This window comes from Gossypium arboreum, chromosome 8 (assembly GCF_025698485.1).
Source record: "Gossypium arboreum isolate Shixiya-1 chromosome 8, ASM2569848v2, whole genome shotgun sequence".
Classification (NCBI taxonomy): Eukaryota; Viridiplantae; Streptophyta; class Magnoliopsida; order Malvales; family Malvaceae; genus Gossypium; species Gossypium arboreum.
In genome coordinates this window covers 24,687,211-24,704,817 of record NC_069077.1, presented here as the reverse complement: position 1 = coordinate 24,704,817, position 17,607 = coordinate 24,687,211, and the positions used below count along the sequence as shown (strand labels likewise).

Below are 17,607 nucleotides of genomic sequence, written 5' to 3'. Positions count from 1 at the left end.
TGCAATAGGAGAATCCATCGAAGAAGTCGAGGTTTTGCATCAGTTTTAGTTAAAAGGTAGCGAAGGGCGGAATGGTTAGTGTAAACAACAACTTTAGATAATATGAGATATGACCGAAATTTATCAAATGCAAAAACCACAGCTAGCAACTCTTTTTCCGTAGTAGTATAATTCACTTGTGCAGATGTCAAAGTTTTGCTAGCATAATAAATAGGTTGAAAATGCTTGTCTCTCCGCTGTCTCAGTACTGCACCTACTTCAAAGTCACTCGCATCACACATTAATTCAAATGGTAAATTCCAATCAAGTGCAATTATAATTGGAGCATTAATTAATTTATCCTTTAGAGTATTGAAAGCTTCTAAGCACTCCTGATTGAAATTAAAAGGTATATCTTTTCTAGCAATTTAGTCAAAGGTTTAGCTATTCTAGAAAAATTCTTAATAAATCTTCTATAAAAACCAGCATGTCCTAAAACGCTTCTAATAGCCTTAACCGAACTAGGAGGGGGTAATTTTTCGATTGTTTCTATTTTAGATTTGTCCACCTCAATCTCTTTACTAGAAATTTTATGCCCTAATACAATACCTTCTTGAACCATGAAGTGACATTTCTCTCAGTTAAGCACAAGGTTCGTTTCCTCACATCTTATTAAAACTCATTTTAAATTTTTAAGACAGAGATGGAAAGAGTTATCGAATATCGAGAAATCATCCATAAATACTTCCATGATATCTTCCACGAGTTCGTCAAAGATGGCCATCATACTGCGCTGAAAAGTAGCAGGAGCATTACATAATCCAAAAGGCATTCTACGATAAGTGAACGTGCCATATGGGCATGTGAATGTCGTCTTTTCTTAATCTTCAGGAGCTATTGGGATTTGGAAGTAACCAAAGAGTCCGTCTAGAAAGCAGTAATACATGTGTCTGGATAATCTTTCCAACATTTGGTCAATGAATGGCAAGGGGAAGTGATCTTTTCTTGTGGCATCATTCAGTTTCCTGTAGTCTATGCAAACTCTCCATCCTGAGACTGTCTTTTTTGGGATTAATTCATTCTTTTCGTTGGTCACAACCGTCATGCCTCCTTTCTTAGGGACAACCTGCACTGGACTTACCCAAGAACTGTCTGAAATAGGATAAATAATTCCAGATCTAGAGTTTAATTATCTTAGTTTTTACAACTTTCTTCATGTTGGGGTTCAGTCGTCTTTGAGCTTGTACACACGGTTTGTATTCATCTTCCATCAAAATTTTATGGGTGCAAAAAGAAGGACTGATTCCTTTAATGTTAGAAATTTTCTAAGCTATGGCCTTCTTATGTTCTTTTAATACTTGGATTAATTCCTCTTTCTCCTTGGGTTGCAAGTTAGAGGCAATGATAACTGGTAATGTATAATTATTTCCAAGAAATGCGTATTCCAAGTGGTTTGGTAATTGTTTAAGTTCTAGTTTAGGAGGCTATTCAATAGAGGGTTTTTGCTTAAGTTCATTGTTTATCTTAATCCCCTTATATTCTACTTGTCTTGAATAATGCTCATTAGGTTCATCATCTGTCTCCTCTTCTTGAGCTAGATACAGTTCCGTCGTGTCCTTTTGTAAAGTTTCCTAAAAAAATCTTGGGTAGTATGATCAATAGAGTCAATAAAATAACATGAGTCATCCTGTTCCCTAAAAAACTTCATAGCATCATAAATTTTAAAGATAATCTCCTTGTCACCTACTCTAAGTACCAATTTACCATCACCCATATCGATTACAGGCCTAGCAGTGGCTAAAAATGAATGCCCCAAAATTAAGGGCACTTCCACATCTTCATCCATGTCAAGCACAACAAAGTCAAGAGAAAATTTGAATTTATCTACTTTTACAAGTACATCTTCTATAATGCCTATAGGATATTTAACAGATCTATCGGCTAATTGAATACTCATCCTAGTAGGTTTAGGTTCCCCAAGACCAAGTTGTTTGAACATTTTATATGGCATCAAATTAATACTAGCGCCTAAATCAGCTAGCGCTTTCTCAACATTCAGACTACCAATTAAGAAAGGGATAGTAAAACTCCTTAGATCTTTTAGTTTGGTTGGCAGCTTGTTTTGGAGTATGGCTGAGCACTTCTCGTTGAGTTCTACCATAGACAAGTCCTCGAATTTCCTATATTTGTTAGAAACTCCTTCAAAAATTTTGCGTATGTAGGCATCTGCGAGATGGCTTCAACAAAAGATAAGTTGATATGAAATTGCTTAAAAAGTTCAAGAAACTTACCGAATTGTGCATCAATGCGGTCTTTTTTCAATTTTGCTAGGTATGAAACTGGAGGTTTATATTCCTTTGGCACTAGTTTGTCACTATTTTTGGGTTTTTCTTCCCCCGTTTCGCTTATCACAGCTTCTTGTGTTAGCTTCTTTTTAGTTTCCGTTAACACTTTCCCACTCCTTAGCGTAACTGCTTTCATATGCTCTTTTGATTTGGTGTTACTAGGTAAACTTCCTAGTGGTCTTTCTGAAATTAGTTTGGAAAGCTGGCCTATCTGAGTTTCGAGCCCTTGGATCGACGCTTGTTAATTTTTAAGTGCTGTCTCAGTGTTCTGGAAATGAGTGTCTGACACTGAAATAAACTTTGAGAGCATCTCTTCAAGGTTCGGCTTCTTTTCCTATTGGTAGGGTGGTTGTTGGTAACTTGGATGTGGTTGTGGTCTTTGATTTTCTTGACCGCTCCACGAGTAATTAGGGTAGTTCCTCCAACTTGCATTGCAAGTGTTACTATATGGATTGTTTTGAGGTCGAAGATTATTACCCATGTAGTTTAATTGCTCGTTATCCATATTGTGGCCATAAGGTTGGTATTTTGAAAGGCTTGTTCCACCTCTACTTGCTTCGCACTGCATTACTGGGTGAACCTGTGAAGAACTAAAAAAACCATCAATCTTTTTATTTTAGAGTCCTACTTGATTAGAGAGCATGGTGACCGAATCGACATTATAAACGCCGGCTATTTTTGTTGGCTTTGTCCTCATGACTTGCCATTGATAGTTATTCAATGACATCTCCTCTATAAACTCATAGTCATCTTCAGGTGTTTTATTATTGATGGTTCCGCCAGTAGCTGCGTCAACCATTTGTCGAGTCGAAGGATTTAGGCCATTATGGAACGTTTGAACCTATAGCTAAAGCGGTAACCCATGGTGAGGGCACCTTCTCAAAAGGTCCTTGTGTCTCTCCCATGCATCGTAGAGTGTTTCTAAATCCATCTGCACAAAAGAAGAGATATCATTACGTAATTTAGCCATTTTAGCCGGCGAAAAATATTTTAGTAAAAATTTTTCGGTCATTTGTTCCCAAGTAGTAATTGACCCTCGTGGTAACGAGTTCAACCACTGTTTAGCTTTGTTCCTTAATGAAAAAGGGAATAACCAAAGACGAATAGCATCATCAGAGACACCATTAATTTTAAATGTATCGCATAGTTCTAAGAAGTTGGCTAAATGAGCATTGGGATCCTCATCCTGCAAACCATCAAACTGAACAAATTGTTGTATCATTTGAATAGTGTTAGGTTTTAATTCAAAAGTATTTGCAGCTACATCAGGTCTAATTATGCTCGATTCAGTTCCTATTAAAGAAGGTTTAGCATAATCATACATAGTGCGTGGAGCAGGATTTTGATTAACCGCAATTGCAGGAGATAGCTGATTGCCTTGGTTTTCAGCCATCTCTTCGGTTGGGGGTTGAGTATCGTCTTTTTCCTCGTTCTCTGTGTAACGCCCTAATTTTTGGGTTTTCTGTGTTTCTGTGATTTTTAAAATTTTTGTGTGTTCTGATTGGTTAAAATATATAGTTTAGTAGGTTAGTGGGCCTTTGGAAGGCCTAAACTTAAGTTAAATCCGTGGTAGTCTTCGGAATTTTAATTTTATGAACAGGTGATGCAATTGGTGTTTGGGCTTTTAAAAGTAAAGGGGTAAAAGATGACACAAAAAGGAGTGTGGTGTAGTGGCAAGGTGGCGCCACTTAGGGGACAAGGAAGTGACGCCATAGAGGAAGCAAGGGGTCTAAGGTTCAAGTCTTGGCTCTTGCAATATATTTTGGTTTTTCTTTTCAATAAATCTGGAAGCAAGTAGGTGCGCTTTAAAGTTTAAAATGTGTTGGATTTATGACACAAATGAGTTAATGGCCTAGTGGTGGTGGCGTGAGTTGGCATGTGAGAGGACTTTGGTTCAAATCCCTTGGCACGCAAAGGTTGATTATTTTGCTATGTTGGGACGGCAAGAGTTGGTGTTGGTTTTAAACTCTGGTGATGGAGGATCCTACATCGGAAGCTAACATAAGAGTAGATAGAGAGTGGCTTTAAATAGAGCAAACCATGAGGAGAGTAGGCATACCCTTCTTGGCTGATCCTTTCGCTTTGTGACGTGCTCGTTTGGGTTGGGCGTCGACTAAGAGTGTTTGGGCGCGGATTAACCGAGTCTCCTAACAGTGTGTATTTCTCATTACTCTAGCAAGATGGGGCGGCTATTTCGGGCCGCGATTAGCTGAAATGGGCCATGTAGTCCCAATGGGTCCGTAGGCCCAAGTGGATAAGTTGTATAAATACTAAAATACCCCTGTAGGGTAGGACTACCGATTTACCCTTGGAGGGTAAAATGACTATTTTGCCCCTCGTGCGTAAATGACTAACTTGTGTGATGATTGGGTTAGTTGACGTGGATTTATGTTAGTTATCATTAATCCGTAAGTCTAATGTGTTAGTGATCGATTGTAGGATTATCGCGTGGGAGATATCGCCATCAATCGTCATCAACTAGGTGTGTAAACGACACCCTCCCTTAGACTGAATCGGTAAAAGCCGAAATACCGAAATGTTGGTATTTTGTGAACTCGTGAGCGTACGAGCGCGCGAGCGCTCATGAGATAGTTGTTAATGAATATGGTGCATTTGGATGATTAGAGTGCAGAGTGTGCATTTTCGTGCACAATGGTATTTTTGGGCTTAATGGGTCGAAAACGGGTCAATGGGCTAACGGGCCTACTTTGGTAAAAAGACGAGGTAAGTACTTCTAATTACTTGGTAAACATTAGAATGAGCATGAAACCTTAGCAATAGGTAATAATTACTGAAATACTCTTATGCATGCAAAATTATGATTTTACCCCTAGGGTTATTTTTTTCTGAAAAGCATGATGTTCTGTTTCTGTATACGTATGGGTTTATATTGATAGAGGAAGCGTTCTGGCATCCTCGCTGCAATCTGGTGGCCTCGCCACATATATCTGTTATGGTGACTTCGTCACAATATCTGGCAACCTCGCTGCAATCTGGTGGCTTCGCCACATATATATATATATATATATATCTGTTATGGTGGCCTAGCCACAATATCTGTATCTGGTGACTTTGTCACAATATCTGGCAGCCTCGCTGCAATTTCTGTGGTGTGTAGCCGTTAGGTGGGTCGAGTAGTCTCCCCACATGGTGTAAGGCTAGTACGGGGGTCTTATGGATGGCTCTGGGTTGGGATTTTTGCATTCATGATATATTTGTTCAGATCGCTATGGGCCTATGGGTTTCATTCTAATTTCATCTTGGGCCAAGGCCGTATAAGTCCGACTCGAGGTTTGATCTGTTTTGGGCTATGGTTGGGTTATGTTACACATCGAGTTTACTCGAACTCACCCTTTATTTTCATCTCTGCAGAAATCTCCAACCATAGTGGGCTTGGAGCGTGAGGGATCTTGAGTGGCCACATCATCTGCAAAGTTGGTTTTCTAAGTTAGTTTATTTTTATTATTTTTATATTCTGATTTAATTTTGGGTTTTAAGTTGTAATAAGGTCGCTATTTAAATTTCTTTTTTTCCGCTATGGTTTTATTTTCTGATTATATTTATACTATGACGAAATTGCTAGTGTTAGGTTGTGTGGGTTTTCAAAATTAATGAACGTTTTCAAGACTCAACAAGCACAACAAATGGATAGCCTAAAGATTGATAAATAGGCTTTTCATTCAACCGCTACTTTTACAAAGACCACTCCAATCACTTAAACCAGCGAATGCATGCTAAGTCGTAAGTCCATGTGACACATCAAATTCGGCCATAACGTCTGGGACAGGTTTAGGGTGTTACATTTAGTGGTATCAGAGCCAAGTTGCAACAATTCTACTGTGGAACGGGTCTAAAAACGGGAGTTTGTAAAGAAACACAGAATAAAGGTTTTCGAAAATCGTTTTTTGGAACTTGATTATAAATTGTTTTCGAGAATGTTTCCAATATTTTCTCTTTACAAATAGATGATTTTAAAGATTAAAATCGGTTTTCTAAAATTAGGTTTTTAGAAGGTGGCACAATCAATCTCCTACCTAAGTCTGTAAGTTTTACGAGCCTTTCGATTGTTTCAAATATCATTATATGCTTGTACAAAACCTTATCATGGTACTTTAGTTAGGGTAACACCGAACTATAGAAACTCGATAAGTGGATCGAGACTGTAGCTAGGCTACCACAAAAGGAAACAAACTCAAACTCTGAATTACTATTATTCATAAGACATCTGTAATAAACACTAAAATATTAAACTGATTCATAAAATTCTTAATCAGATAATACGAAATGAGTACACGAGCAGCTCGTGGAAGAGGCCATAGACGTGGCTGAGGTAATGCTCAGGCTGAATCTTCGTCTTCAGGACATGGCCGGTAGCAAATGCACCGGTACCACCAGAAATGGAGGTAGAGTCTCATGATTAAGGTGCCGGGGACGATGCTCTGTCCCAGGTAATGCTTCGAGTTTTGGAAAGGGTTGCTGAGGTAAGTACGGAAACGAATTGGGGTCTATTTCGGCGACTTGGGCCAATAGAGCGAGAGATATTTAGGGCGATTCGGTGTAGCTCGAATGTGGCCGAGTATTGGTTAGAAGCCACAGAGCGGATTATGGATGATTGACCGCCGTGGAGCGGTCAAGGGAGCCATATCGTTACTCGTGGATGAGGCTTATCGGTGGTGGCTCACGGTGAGAGATGGAACTCCTCACGACAGCAGTGTGACTTGGGAGCTGTTTAAGACGACCTTCAAAGGAAAGTATGTTGGGGCTAGTTATGTGGATGCTCACGGAAAGAATTTCGAACTGGTCTAAGGGAGTAAGTCATGGTGAGTATGAGTCCGAAGTTTACGAGACTAAGCCGATATGCTTCTGGGATTGTCGCTACAGAGTATGAGCGTAGCGTACGCTTCGAGGATGGTCTGAGAGATAAACTTAGGGTGCTGATTGCTCTGCAGAGAGAGCGTAACTTCGCTGCTTTAGTGGAGAAAGCTAAGATAGCTGAGGAAGTGAAGCATACAGAAAGACAGAATCGTGAGAAAGATCGAAATTGTTTTAGGAGAGATTCAGGACTTTCAAGTGGTATGAACAGGAATGTTAAAAGAGCAAGGGTAATGGAGCCAGTTGGAGCAATACCGATGAATGCTGTTAGACCGCAGGGTTGTAGGAATTGTGGGAAGATGCATATGGGTGAGTGTCAGAAACGTTCTGGTGCTTGTTTTCGATGCGAATCTATGGAGCATAGGGTTAAAGATTGTCCCTAGGAACCAGATCAGGTTCAAGTTTTAGAGCAGAGGGTCGCTCAACTAGTGAGGGGTAGACCACAGTTTCTGAGAGGATGTGGGCAAGGCAGAGGTGGTAATGGAAACGGTCGAGGAAGAGGAGCGCTTGGCAGGAGTGCTGGATTTGTTGAGGCTCGTCAGTCGGCGTTGGTGTATGCAGCTCGTCGTCGAGAGGAGGGTGATGCACCTGACGTCATAACTGGTACGTTTTTGATTTTCAGTATGCCATACACTATGTTGATAGATGTTGGATTTACCCATTCATATGTTGCATGTGCTATATCTGGGTCACTGGGTGTGCACTCTGAGGAGACCGTGAGTGGGGTATCTGTACTAAGTCCTTTGGGTCACTCGGTTAGGGTAGATAAACTGTATAGAGATGTGCCTATAGAAACTCAATGAAAAGTTTTCTCTGGAGATCTGATGGAGCTACCTTTCGGAGAATTCAATCTCATTTTAGGAATGGATTGGCTTGTTAAGCATAGGGCTACTCTGGATTGTGCTGCTAAGCGAATAATGTTAAAGAGCATAAAGGATGAGGAGGTTTTGGTGATAGGTGAGCGTAGGGATTATCTGTATAATGTGGTGTTGGCATTGAGAGCTGAGAAGTGGATTCGTAAGGGATGTGAGGCTTATTTGGCATTTGTAAGCCAATCAAAAACTGAGGATCTGACAGTGGATACAGTTAGAACCGTCAAGGATTTTCAAGATGTTTTTCCAGAGGAGCTTCCAGGTTTGCCCCTGAACCGAGAGGTTGAGTTTGGAATTGACTTATTGCCTGGAACGGCACCGGTGTCCATTGCACCTTATAGGATGGCACCAAAGGAGTTGGTGGAGCTGAAATCCCAAATTCAAGAGTTATTGGATAGAGGCTTCATTAGACCAAGTGTGTCTCCATGGGGAGCACTAGTGTTGTTCGTAAAGAAGAAAGATGGGTCAATGCGGATGTGCATCGATTATCGGCAGTTGAACAAACTGACGATTAAGAACAAGTACCCACTGCCGAGAATCGATGATTTATTCGACCAACTTAGAGGGGCTTCAGTAGTTTTTAAGATTGACCTTCGATATGGGTATCATCAGTTGAGGGTTAAGGAGGTGGATATTCACAAGACAGCATTCATAACTCGGTATGGTCACTATGAGTTCTTGGTTATACCATTTTGGTTGACGAACGCACCTGCGGCATTTATGGATCTGATGAATCGAGTGTTCCAGCCATACTTGGATCGATTCATGGTCGTCTTTATCGATGATATTCTGGTTTATTCTGAAACTGAGAATAAGTATGATGAGCATCTTTGTATTGTGCTGCAAGTGCTGAGGGAGAATGAGCTTTATGCGAAATTCAGTAAGTGTGAGTTCTGGTTGAGAGAGGTAACTTTCTTGGGGAATGTTGTCTCTATTGAAGGGATCAAGGTGGACTCTCGAAAGATTGAAGTGATTCTGGAATGGAAGCCACCGAGGTCAGTGTCGGAAATTCGAAGTTTTCTGGGTTTAGCTGGGTACTATAGAAGGTTTGTAGAAGGATTTTTTGTGATGGCAGCACCTTTGACAAAGCTTATAAGGAAGGGAGTACCATTTGTTTAGACTGAGAAACAACAGGAATCTTTTGAGAAGCTGAAGAAAGTTCTGACCGAGGCACTTGTATTAATTCAGCCGAAGTCTGGAAAAGATTTTACCGTATGCAGTGATGCATCACGTGTAGGGTTGGGCTGTGTGTTGATGTAAGAGGGTAAAGTAGTTGCTTATGCATCGCGACAGCTTAAACCACATAAAGTTAACTATCCTACTCATGATCTGGAGTTGGCAGCGGTAATCTTTGCGCTTAAGATTTGGAGACATTACCTGTACGGAGAAAGGTGTATTATATAAACAGATCATAAGAGTCTTAAGTACTTGTCGACTTAGAAGGAGCTGAACCTTAGGCAGCGAAGATGGATAGAGTTGCTTAAGGATTATGACTGCACGATTGAGTATCATCCAGGTAAAGCTAATGTGGTGGCTGATGCCCTAAGTCGTAGAATCAGATTCGATTTGAGAGCCATGTTTGCTCATTTGAGTCTCAGATGACGACGGTAGTCTGTTAGCGTAAGCGCAAGTTAGGCCGACACAGGTGGATGAGATTAAGAAAAAACAGTCGAGGGATGAGTCCCTGGTTTCTCGATTCTGCCAGGTTAAGAATGGGGATACTTCTGAGTTCAGACTGAACAGTGAGGGAGTTTTGTGTTACCGAGGTAGAGTTTGTATTCCGAAGGACTTTGACTTGAGGCAAGCAATTCTGAAAGAAGCTCATGGAGGTCTGTGTGCTATGCATCCTGGAGGGAGTAAAATGTATCGCGACTTAAAGGAGTTGTATTGGTGGCCTGGATTGAAGCGAGAGGTAACGGAAGTTGTGGGAAAATGTCGACTTGTCGCAAGTGAAAGTGAACATCAATTACCTTCCGGACTTTTACAGCCAGTGAAAGTACCACTTTGGAAGTGGGAGAGGGTAACCATGGATTTTGTGAGTGGGTTACCTTTGACACCGTAGAAGAAGGACTCGATTTGGGTAATTGTGGATAGGTTGACCAGATCTGCTCATTTCATACCTGTCCGCACTGATTATTCACTTCAGAAGTTAGCCAAATTATATGTGGCGGAAATAGTGCGACTTCACGAAGTGCCAGTGTTGATTATTTCTGATCGATATCCTAGATTCACATCTCAGTTTTGGCAAAATTTGCATGAGGCTTTGGGTACGCGGTTAAACTTTAGTACAGCCTTTCATCCTCAAACTGATGGTCAGTCGAAAAGGGTTATTCAGATTCTGGAAGACATGTTGAGGGGATGTGTTATCGACTTTCGAGGCAGTTGGAAGGATTACTTACTGTTGGCAGAGTTTGCATACAACAACAGTTATCAGGCAAGTATTCGAATGGCTCCTTATGAGGCACTGTATGGGCGAAGATGTTGTACACCTAGTTGTTGGACCGAGTTGGGTGAACGATAGGTTGTTGGACTGAGTTGGTGGCGAATCGAGGATAAGGTCAAGTTGATTAGAGACCGGTTGAAGGAAGCATCCGATGATGTAAGTCATATGCGATTTGAAGCGCAAGGAAATTGAGTACTCGTGGGTGATATGGTCTTCTTGAAGGTTTCGCCTTGGAAGAAAATATTAAGGTTTGGGAGGAAAGGCAAGTTAAGTCCGCGGTTCATTGGGCCTTATCGAATTCTTAAGCGAGTGGGTCCAGTGGCTTATCAGTTGGAGCTACCTCCAGAGTTAAATAGGATTCATGATGTCTTTCACGTCTCCATGTTAAGGCGGTATCGTTCTGACCCTACTCATATTGTGTCAGTTGTAAAGATCAAGGTCCAAACAGACTTGACTTTTGAGGAAGAGCCTGTGCAGATTTTGGATCGAGATGTTAAGATTTTGAGGAGGAAATCAGTTCTGCTAGTAAAGGTGCTGTGGCGTAGTCATGACAGAGAGGAAGCTACTTGGGAGCCAGAAGTGGCAATGCGTCAACAATATCCTCATCTATTTGATTCAGGTAAAATTTCGAGGACGAAATTTCTTTAAGGAGGGTAGAGTTGTAACGCCCCAATTTTAGGGTTTTCTATGTTTCTGTGATTTTTAAAATTTATGTGTATTCTGGTTGGTTAAAATATATATTTTAGTAGGTTAGTGGGCCTTTGGAAGGCCCAAACTTAAGTTAAATCCGTGGTAGTCTTCGGAATTTTAATTTTATGAACACGTGATGCAATTGGCGTTTGGGCTTTTAAGAGTAAAAGGGTAAAAGATGACACAAAAAGGAGTGTGGTGTAGTGGCAAGGTGGTGCCACTTAGGGGACAAGGAAATGACGCCATAGAGGAAGCAAGGGGTCCAAGGTTCAAGTCTTGGCTCTTGCAATATATTTTGGTTTTTCTTTTCAATAAATCTGGAAGCAAGTAGGTGCGCTTTAAAGTTTAATGTGTTGGATTTATGACACAAATGAGTTGATGGCCTAGTGGTGGTGGCTTGAGTTGGCATGTGAGAGGATTTTGGTTCGAACCCCTTGGTACGCAAAGGTTGATTATTTTTCTATGGTGGGACGGCAAGAGTTGGTGTTGGTTTTAAACTCTGGTGATGGAGGGATCCCGCATCGGGAAGCTAACATAAGAGTAGATGGTGAGTTGGCTTGAAATAGAGCAAACCATGAGGAGAGTAGGCATACCCTTCTTGGCTGATCCCTTTCGCTTTGTGATGTGCTTGTTTGGGTTAGGCGTCAGCTAAGAGTGTTTGGAGCGCGGATTAACTGCAGTCTCCTAGCAGGTGTGTATTTCTCATTACTCTAGCAGTAGGATGGCTATTTCGGGCCGCGATGGGCTAAAATGGGCCATGTGGTCCCAATGGGTCCATAGGCCCAAGTGGATAAGTTGTAGAATTACTAAAATACCCCCGTAGGGTAGGACTCTGATTTACCCTAGAGGTAAAATGACTATTTTGCCCTCTAGCGTAAATGACTAACTTGTGTGATGATTGGGTTAGTTGACGTGGATTTATGTTAGTTATCGTTAATTTGTAAGTCTAATGTGTTAGTGATCGATTGTAGGATTATCGCGTGGGAGATATCTTCATCAATCGTCATCAACCAGGTGTGTAAACGGCACCCTCCCTTAGACTGAATCTGTAAAAGCTAAAATTCCAAAACGTTGGTATTTTGTGAACTCACGAGCGCTCGCACCTTAGACTGAATCTGTAAAAGCTGAAATTCCGAAACGTTGGTATTTTGTGAACTTGCGAGCGTGCGAGCGCTCGTGAGACAGTTGTTAATGAATATGGTGCATTTGGATGATTAGAGTGCAGAGTGTGCATTTTCGTGCACAATGGTATTTTTGGGCTTAATGGGTCGAAAACGGGCCAATGGGCCAACGGGCCCACTTTGGTAAAAAGACGAGTTAAGTACTTCTGATTACTTGGTAAACGTTAGAATGAGCATGAAACCTTAGCAATAGGTAATAATTACTGAAATCCCCTTATGCATGCAAAATTACGATTTTACCCCTAGGGTTATTTTTTTCTAAAAAGCATGATGTTCTGTTTCTGTATACCATGACATATTATTTCTGTTGTATGGGACATGGGTTTATATTGATGAAGGAAGCGTTTTGGAAGCCTCGCTGCAATTTGGTGGCCTTGCCACATATATCTATTCTGGGGACTTCGTCACAATATCTGGCAACCTCGCTGCAATCTGGTGGCTTTGCCACACACACACACACATATATATATATATATATATATTCATTCTAGTGGCCTAGCCACAATATTCAGATCTGGTGACTTCGTCACAATATCGATGACCTCATTGCAATTTACGTGGTGTGTAGCAGTTGGGTGGGTCGAGTAGTTTCCCACATGGTGTAAAAAGGATGGTACGGGGTGTTATGGATGGCTCGGGTTGGGATTTCTGCATTCATGATATATTTGTTCTGTATCTATTATGAGCCTATGGGTTTCATTTCGATTTTGTCTTGGGCCAAGGCCCGATAAGTCCGACTCGAGATTTGATCTGTTTTGGGCTATGGTTGGGTTATGTTACACACTGAGTTTACCGAACTCATCCTTTATTTTCATCTCTGCAGGAAATCCCCAACTATAGTGGGCTTGGAGCTGTGAGGGATTCGGAGTGGCCACATCATCTGCAAAGTTGGTTTTTCTAAGTTAGTTTGTTTTTATTATTTTTATATTCTAATTTAATTTTAGGTTTTAAGTTGTAATAAGGCCGCTATTTAAATTTCTTTTTTCCGCTATGGTTTTATTTTCTGATTATATTTATACTATGACGAAACTACTAGTGTTAGGCTGCGCGGTTTTTCAAAATTAATGAACGTTTTCAAGACTCAAAAAGCACAACAAATGGATAGCCTAAAGATTGATAAACCAGCTTTTCATTCAACCGCTGTTTTTACAAAGACCACCCCAATCACTTAAACCAACGAATGCATACTAAGTCGTAAGTCCATGTGACACGTCAGATTTGGCCATAACGTCTAGGCCGGGTTTGGGGTGTTACACTCTGTGTATCTTAAGCTTCGCCTTATTTCTCTTTGATTTCTGCGAACTATACGATCGATTTCTTCGTCAAAAAGTAATGGTCCTGACGGATTTCTTCTAGCCATAAACTATAAAAGCCTGCCAAGAGAAGGAAAAAGTAAATTAATAAATAATAATAATAAATTAAAGTGCACGAAAAATAAATGGCTAAAGTAATAAAATTGAGTGTTCCTAATATTTCAGTTCCCCGGCAACAGCGCCAAAAACTTAATCGCGTGATTTCATGATAGGTTTTAAATATTTATAATTACTCGTTCTTGAACCAACTATTATTGCAATGTAGGCAAGTGTACCTATTGAACAGTAGTATAGTTTTAGCAAGACCAAATTGTCGAACCCAAAGGAACTAAAAGTACTAGTAATGACTGTCTTTTTATTATCTAGCCTAAGAATAAAGAGGTTTTTGTTTAACTAACTGATTATCTAAACTAAGAACGCACAGAGAATAAAATTGGGGAATTGCTTTTGGAAAAATCGATTGAATGAAGACAATACCTAAGGAAAAATCCACCTAGACTGTACTTGTTATTCTAGCTCCGAATCGGACGATTTATTCATTTAACCTGTTCCATAGAGATCCCTAAGTTATGTTATTATCCCTATTCAAGACTAATAACGTCTAATCCCTAGATTGAATAACCGAGAATTTTCTCTAATTAACACTCTAGGGTTGCATTAACCCGATCTATGAATCCCCTTATTAGGTTTCACCCTAATCTGGCAATTTCTTGTCACCCTATGTCTAGGCGCGGAATCAACGCCGCTTAATTATGACAAATGTACTCTTAAACATGGTCTATTCCTCCTCTGAATAAGAGCTCATCATGAATCGGTATCCTGGGATATCAAAACAAGAATTAAGAATACATAATTAAGAACAAGTCAAATATTTATCATACAATTCAGAAAATAATAACAAGATTTGTCTTAGGTTTCATTCCCCTTAGGTATTTAGGGGATTTAGTTCATAACTAAATAAGAAAACATCTCAGAATAATAAAGAATACAAAACATAAAGAAAACCCAAAACTCCTGAAGGGGAATTGAGGAGAGATCTTCAGTCTTGATGATGAATCCGGCTTCTGAGATGAATCAATCGGCTTTCTTGGAGTAATTCCTTACCCCCTACTCTGTGTGTCTTTTCTTCCTCCTTTAGGGTGTATTTATAGGCTTTGGAATGCCTAAAAGCCCTCAAAATTAGCCTTTTTCGAATTGGACTCAACTTGGGCTCAGTAGGGACACGCCCGTGTGACATGGCCGTGTGCGATTACTTCAGGCCATGTTCGAGCCTACCAAATTGACACGGCCGTGTGGTCTGCCCGTGTGAGGAGGTCCAGGCCATGTTGATTTTGTACTTTGGCCCATTTTCTCTGTTTTTGGCCCGTTTCTTGCTCCTTTCGCTCTCCTATGCTCTCCTAAGTGTAAAACATGAAATTAAAGTATTAGGAGCATCGAATTCACCAATTCTAATGGAAAATCATCCATAAAATGCGTTAAACATGGGGTAAAAATATGAATAAATTATGGTTTATCACTTTGCTATGTCTTGTTCTTAATAGTTAGTCTATGTTATTTAACTTGTTCTTAATTAAAAAAAATGTATACATCTTAATAGTAATAATCTTCTGAGCTAAAGAAGTTAAATTCCATATTCTAAGAAAAAGCTCTGTTGTACGCAATTGATGACTAGCTATTTTTCTAGTTAGGCAAATTTTTCAATTCAATCTCGATTCTAACCTTTTCTTTCAGGTTGTAACCACACCCCCTGACTAAGCCTCATTACAACCCTCTAAAGACCTTTTGATTGATGTATCATCTCAAATTATAGTGGTGGAGATTTGATTTTCATGCAGGCCTATGGTAATGACTTTTCATTATTGACTATTGAGTGCTTCATTTATTGTCCTTAAACACCTCGAGTGATTTGAGTGAATCTTTAGTGAGGATGTAAAAATCTGTGACATTTTGAATAGAAGGCAATTACCTAGAAGAGGGGAGACACCTATGTTTTCGGAATAAAATGCTCAACTTGGAATGATTGAAACTGTGATGTTCTTTTAGTTGAATTCTCAATGTATGATTACCTATGGATTATTTTGAGATATTATCGATAGAAATTATAAATTAAGAAGAATTTATTTTGATTATGAGTTGAAGATTTTGCTTGAGGACATGCAAATGCTTAAGTGTAGGGGTATTTGATAAACTTTAATATAAACATATTTTTACCCCATGCTTAACGCATTTTATGGATGATTTTCCCTTAGAATTGTTGAATTCGATGCTCCTAATGCTTTAATTTCATGTTTTATACTTAAGAGAGCATAAGAGAGCGAAAGGAATGAGAAACAGGCCAAAAACGAAAAAAATGGGCCAAAGTACGAAATCAACACGGCCTGGACTTCCTCACACGGGCAGACCACACGGCCGTGTCAAGTTGGCAGATTCGAAGCACGATTCACACGGGCGTGTCCTTACTGAGCCCAAGTTGAGTCCAATTTGGAAAAGGCTAATTTTGAGGGCCCTTAGGAATTCCAAAGCCTATAAATACACCATAGAGGAGGAAGAAAGAGGGACACATAGGGAGGGAGTAAGAAATTACTCCAAGAAAGCCGATTGATCCCTCTCTAAAGCTTGATTCATCATCAAGACTGAAGATCTCTCTTCAATTTTCCTTTCAGGAGTTTTGGATTTTCTTTATGTTTTGTATTCTTTATTATTCTGAGATGTTTTCTTATTTAGTTATGAACTAAAACCCCTAAATACCTAAGGGGAATGAAACCTAAGACGAATCTTGTTATTATTTTCTGAATTGTATGATAAATATTTGACTTTTTCTTAATTGTGTGTTTTGTTTTGATATCCTAGGATATTGATTCAAGATAAGCTCTTATTCAGGGGAGGAATAGACCCTGTCTAAGAGTACATTTGTCACAATTAAGCGGAGTTATTTGCGCACCTATACATAGGGTGACAAGATTTTTCCGGATTAGGGTGAAACCTAATAAGGGGATCCATAGATCAAGTTAATGCAACCCTAGGGTGTTAATTAGAGAAAAGTTTCAATTATTCAATCTAGGGATTAGACGTTATTAGTCTTGAATAGGGATAAGAACATAACTTCGGGATCTCCACGGAACAGGTTAAATGAATAAATCGTCCGATTTGGAGCCAGAATAACAAGTACAGTGTAGGTGGATTTTTCCTTAGGTATTGTCTTAATTCAATCATTTTCAAAAATTAATCCCCCAATTTCGTTCTCTGTGAATTCTTAGTTTAGATAATTAGTTAGTCAAAACAAAACCTCTTTATTCTTAGGCTAGATAATAAAAAGACAGTCATTACTAGTACTTTTAGTTCTTTTGGGTTCGACAATTCGGTCTTACTAAAACTATACTACTGTTCGATAGGTACACTTGCGTACATCGCGATAACAGTTAGTTCCGAGAATGATTAATTATAAATATTTAAAACCTATCATGAAATAATGCGATCATCAGAAATCATACAATCAGATCACATAAGAAGGGTCTAAGTAAAGCTTACTAACCCTACAAAAGGTCCACAGTCGACTTGGGCAACCTGTACAACCTTACAGAATATTTCAAAAAATTAGGCTCACACGCCCATGTGGCCTGCCCGTGTGGGCCCACACGGCCCAAATTAGCCTTGGCCGTGTGGATCACACAGCCTTGCCTAGAATCCCACAAGCCTGTGTGGTCCACACGGCCGTGTCACCTTCGCACGGCCTGGCTCGTCGATCACACGCCCGTGTTCCGTCATTCGGTCTACCAAATGGGCGACCACACGCCCGTGTGGCGTTGACAGTTTACAATTTTGGCTTTCACTGATTCTCGTTTTCTGCATTTTCGGGTACACACCTGGTACTGAAACAATGCAACGTAACCACGAGCCCTCCAGAACCTACAA

The 17,607-nt window shown here is 40.0% G+C and overlaps 1 non-coding gene across 1 annotated transcript; it reads left to right on the top strand.

Annotated features, from left to right (window-relative positions):
- Positions 1-3,181: 3,181 nt before the first annotated feature.
- LOC128280328 (small nucleolar RNA R71) lies at positions 3,182-3,288 on the top strand. Its single transcript, XR_008270508.1, has one exon. It is a non-coding gene; the product is annotated as a small nucleolar RNA R71 (small nucleolar RNA).
- Positions 3,289-17,607: the final 14,319 nt, after the last annotated feature.